The sequence below is a fragment of the Rutidosis leptorrhynchoides genome, chromosome 6 (assembly GCF_046630445.1).
Source record: "Rutidosis leptorrhynchoides isolate AG116_Rl617_1_P2 chromosome 6, CSIRO_AGI_Rlap_v1, whole genome shotgun sequence".
NCBI classification, from domain to species: Eukaryota; Viridiplantae; Streptophyta; class Magnoliopsida; order Asterales; family Asteraceae; genus Rutidosis; species Rutidosis leptorrhynchoides.
Window position 1 is genome coordinate 184,641,256 of NC_092338.1, and position 5,822 is coordinate 184,647,077.

At 31.7% G+C, this 5,822-nt stretch overlaps 1 non-coding gene across 1 annotated transcript; it reads right to left on the reverse strand.

Moving 5' to 3' along the window:
• Positions 1-2,581: 2,581 nt before the first annotated feature.
• Positions 2,582-2,688, reverse strand: LOC139856336 (small nucleolar RNA R71). Its single transcript, XR_011761824.1, has one exon. It is a non-coding gene; the product is annotated as a small nucleolar RNA R71 (small nucleolar RNA).
• Positions 2,689-5,822: the final 3,134 nt, after the last annotated feature.

Consider the following 5,822-nt stretch of genomic DNA (forward strand, 5'->3'; position numbering starts at 1 on the left):
GTAAGATTAAGTTTAAATTTGGTCGGAAATTTCCGGGTCATCACACTAATAAACCAGGACAAAGGACAATTAACCCGGGTAACAATTAATTAAAATCAAAACGTCAAACATCATGATTACGGAAGTTTAAATAAGCATAATACTTTTATTTCATATTTCATCGTACCTTTATTTACTGTCATTTTAATTACTGCAATTTACTTTATCGCAATTTAAATTCTGTCATTTATATTATCGTCATTTATCTTTACGCTTTATTTAAAATCGACAAACCGGTCATTAAACGGTAAAAACACCCTTTTATAATAATATTACTATATATAATTATATATATTTTATACAAATATAGTTTTTAAAATATAGCATTAAACATAGCCAGCTCCCTGTAGAACGAACCGGACTTACTAAAAATTACACTACTCTACGATTAGGTACACTGCCTATAAGTGTTGTAGCAAGGTTTACGTATATCCATTTTATAAATAAATAAATAACTTGTGTAAAATTGTACCGTATTTGTATCGTATTTCGTAGTAAAAATATAGTATATTTCGTATACACCTAGCATAACATCAAGTTTTTGGCGCCGCTGCCGGGTAACACCGAAGCAAAACGCTATTAAAAGAAAAAAGATTTTTATTAAGCTTTAATTCATTTTTATAAAAATACGTTTTATATAATACAATAAAAAAATATAAAAAAAAGAAAAATATATATCTATATTTTTAAGTTTAGTTAAATTTAAAAAGTTTATATTTCTTTTTATTGTGAAAAGTTATAAAAACTAATAAGTAAATTTTTCTTATTTATAACTTTTTATATAAATATTTTACAAAAATATAAAATAAAATAAAAAGTAATCGGGCCACTACACTATAGCAGCCAAACATTTAAACTGAATCCACAGCCCATGCGATCGCATGGCTGCAGTTTAGAATATCCATGCGACCGCATGGCTCTATCTGACACGCCAGGTTTCAACCTCGTACAACATTAATTACGGAGTATTATTAATAATTATTATTAATCAACCCTAATTAGGGTTTAATTATTTAATTAGTTTTTAATATTAGTTTTAGTTTTATTATTTAATTTGTATTTTTAAGTTTAATTAGTTTTATTAATATATAAAAATTAATACTTTTATAAAATAAATAATATAAAAATAATATTTTTCTAAAATTGTATTTTTATAACTATAAACTTATTTTATATTTTGTATCTTTTTATTAGTTAAAGCGTAATTTTATAATTTTTCGTTCGTACTTAGTTTTAAATTTAGTATTTGCCGTAGTTTATTTTTATTTCTAGAATTTTGAGACTTTGCCGTAAAATCCCTTAAGTACTTTTTCTTTAGACTAACATTTAGATGCTCTAGAATTTTACGACGTCGCTTATCGCTTTTATATTTAATAAGTTTTAGTGCCTTTTAAGTTATTGCCGTTTTGAATATAGAATTCCTTTTAAGTTTTAATACCTTTAGACGTAAGTTTTACTTTTTAGTTTTTAGAATTCTAAGTTTCGACGCTTATTTTCTTATTTTTGTTTTTCGACCTTTTATTTTTCAACGTTTTTCGACGCGCTCTTTTTCTTTCTTATTTCTCGACGCTCTAGTTTTTAGGACATAGAATTTTCTATTTCTTCTCTAAAATTTCAAAACGAAAAATTATTTTAAGTGGTTAAATTGATAGACATCCAAAATTTTCTGGTTCGTAGTAATAGTTGGATTTGTTAGTGGCGAGTTGTGGGCTTCCGATTTAAAGGGTCCTGGCTACCTGCTGCATCTATTGGCTATTCGAAACGTGAGCAAAATCAGAAAAGTCTATTAATTTGATAACTTATATAATTTTTATTTTTATAACTAATAGGATATTCAGTGAATGCACCGAGCAAAACGTTCACCACCTTTCATACGTTCACCACCTGTAACTCGATCAAGACATTTAGCCAATATTGTCGCCGTTGATTTTTCTTTAGAATCGTCATCTAGTCGACCAAGTACTCCAATTCAAATTTACGATAATCCATTTTTGAACCCGACCTCACAATTGAAAATTCGGAGGATATTCAAGGACAATTCAGAGATCCTGAACCAATAATCATTCCTCCGGAACCACAAATTACTCATCCAAAGATTCTTGAGGAAGAAACCATTAAATCAGAATCCTATAGTGATTTAGATTCAACAAATTCAATTATGGAAGTAACAGAACCTCTAAGTATGGAAGACCGAATGAAAGCCACACGCACGGGCCAAGGTTACGCCATTATTAAGCCAGACATTAATGTGCCAGATTATGAAATCAAATGACAAATCCTACACATAGTAACTAATCAATGCCAATATAGTGGTACGCCAAAAGAAGATCCAAACGAACATCTTCGAACCTTTAATAGGATTTGTACTATATTCAAAATCAGAGAAGTTGAGGATGAACGGATCTATCTCATGTTATTTCCCTGGACTTTAAAGGGAGAAGCCAAAGATTGGTTAGGATCGTTACCTGAAGGGGCGATTGATACATGGGATGTTTTAGTTGAAAAATTTCTTAAACAATTCTTTCCGGCATCTAAAGCTGTGAGACTTCAAGGAGAAATTGTTACGTTCGTGCAAAAGCCAAATGAAACATTATATGAGGCATGGACAAGATTCGGAAAATTGTTGAGAGGATATCCTCAACATGGTTTAGATACTTATCAAATAGTACAAATATTTTACCAAGGATGCGACATTGCTACACGAAAAGACATCGACATAACAGCTGGTGGCCATTATGAAGAAAACCGCAACTGAAGCTTACAAAATTATTGATAACACAACATCCCACTCACATGAGTGGCATCAAGAAAAAGATATCTTTCGTTCATCTAAAGCGGCTAGAGCCAATTCTAGCCATAACTTTGATTCCGTTTCCGCAAAAAATAGATGCTTTCGAAAGACGAATGGAAAAGATGACAAAAGATATTCACGCAATACGAATCAGTTGTGAGCAATGCGGTGGACCACACTTAACGAAAGATTGTCACATTGAGCAAACGATGGAACAACGTGAGAATGTTTCCTATATGAACCAAAGGCCGGGAAATAATTATAAAAATAATTATCAATCGCCAAGGCCAAACTTCAATCGAAATCAAAACATTCTTTACAATCCAAATGGACCCAACAATAACTCGTACAACCAACAAGGTCCGAATAACCAACCAACTCAAAACAACACTTTCAATCCACAAAGACCTAGCTTGTATAAACCTCCACAACAAACTGAAGAGAAAAAGCCAAATCTGGAAGAAATGATGGCAAAGCTAATGGAATCTCAAAAACAATTTATTACATCTCAAACCCAAACAAATGAGAGGTTTGGTCAGTCATTAAGAACTCAACAAGCTTCCATTTTGAATCTAGAAAAACACGTAGGTACTCTTGCTGGCATGATGAGTGAGAGGGAAGAAGGAAAGCTACCGAGTAATACTGAAGTAAATCCTCAAAATGAGAATGTTAATATGGTGTCAACAAATTCTGAAAAACCATCATCAGAAGATGGGAAGGTTTTAGATGTGAGTAACAATGAAGAAGTTACAACACCACCACCACCCGAGTATGTAAAGCCAGTGGTGGCACCATACAGACCACCCATCCCGTTTCCAAGAAAAGGAGTTGAGTATGAGCAAGTAATAGGTAATAAAGTTTGTGATACCTCTGGAAAGAAGAAGAAGAATAAGAAAGTACAAGAAACAAAAACCGTAAAGATAAACCTGGTGAAGACAGTTCCACCAAAACTTCCACCCAGGGTGGGTGATCCAGGTGAATTTATTGTTCCTTGTCTACTTAGTGATTGTGTCATGTATAATGCACTAGCAGATTTAGGTTCAAGTGTAAGTGGTATGCCTCTTTCATTATATAAGAGATTAGGAGTAGGTGATTTAAGTTCAACAGAAATGAGTGTTCGACTCTTTGATCAAACCATTAGGCACCCAGTTGGAATTGCTGACAACCTGCCCGTTCAAGTGGATAATTTAACCTTTCTAGTCGAATTGTTTGTCATTGACATAGAAGAGGACCCAAACATTCCTCTAATTTTAGGTCGACCATTCTTAGCGTCCACCAGGGCGTTATTTGATGTAAGAGAGGGTAGAATGACACTTAGTAATGATGAAAAATCGATCGCCTTTATGAGTCAAAAGTCTAAATCTCCACCAACCAAAACCATTGAACCAACAAAAATGATTGATAAGAACCATATTGTTTTACCAACTCCAACGGTAGTGCTTAACAATAATAAAACGCCTAAGTGTGGGGAAGATGAAGTGACACCTAATGATGACTTGATAACAAAGAACCCCGTTGTTGGTACGAAATTAAATGATCCCGTTATTAACAGTTCAATGAAGAAACTTATTAAACGGATTCGCGATGCTAGAACCAAGGTGAACTATAAGTTATGTAACCGGTTAGTATCCAATCTATCGCCTAAAGAAAAGGTAAAACTAGTTGAATTTGTGGATATTACACAGGAATCCGACCAATGGCTTAAAGCAAAAGTCACAGATATAAATGGTCCAAGAGAAATTGACAATGAAGTTAACCACAATTTCGACACCACAGCTACCTAAGTGTGGGGAGATTCAAATGTTCTAAGAAATAATGCTGTCTAGGGTTAGTTGTTCTGTTCTCATGTAGTTTCGAGAATGGAATTCGATTGGTCTTTTCCACTAGCAGATACTAAAGAACTGGTTTTCTCCCCCCATTTTGAATTTTTGTTTTGTAGGTTTCGTATGAAATTAATATGCATTTTTAAATTTAAGTTTTGTGTGAATTTAAAAACAAAAATTACTTTATTTCATTAAGTTTAAAAAATGATTTCTAAAATTCATCGTAAGTTGAAGACTAGGTCATAGAACCGAAATTGCTTTACCCGAGGGTGGGACGAAAAATTTTGTTATCATTATTTTTAATTTTATTGATCTAAAGTATACCAAAAAAAATTAAAAAACCCAAAAAAAATCTTTGCTTTTAAAACAATCGCTTTAAAAAACGATAAATTTTAAATTTTGTCGAGGGACGGACTAGGTAAACATACCGAAACTACCTAAAGTAAAAGGAAACAAAATTTTAAAAAATTATTCATTTAAATTGTTTTAATAAATAAAGGTTTTATAAAATATATATATATATAAATATTTATATATATATATATATGTTTGTAGTTTATCTTATATACAAAACAGGGTAAAACAGCGCACTTTCAAAGACTGACATTAAAGTTCAGCAAAAGCTACTAATTTTGACGACAAGACGCAAAATATCAAATGTGATATAAAATAATATGTTTACAAACTCGGTATTTTTAATCACTTTTCTACACTAATCACCCTCATGAATTTATAATTATAGTCTGATTTCATGCAAATGAGGGCATTGCATGATCTCAAGTGTGGGGAAGGGTTATAAATTCTCTCGGATTTACACTTAGTATAATTGCCAAATTTTGTGAAAATTTGAAAAATTTTGTGAAAATTTGAAAAATTTTCAACTAAATGAATTCAAAATCATGTTTATACATATTTATGAACGATAAAACTAGGTGATAATACCGAAATTATTGTTACCTCGGAGAGAACATAAATGGAGAAACAACCCAAAACGTTAGAATTCATTTAAAATGGAATAGAGGAGAATAAAAAGGCAAAGAAAAAAATAAATAAAAGCTAAGTGTGGGAAGAATTTACCAACACATATCACATATATTTGGTACAGATTATTGCAGGTACTTTTGTTTTGGACGATTTTAATCAGTTTTACCTAATTTACTGTAATATAT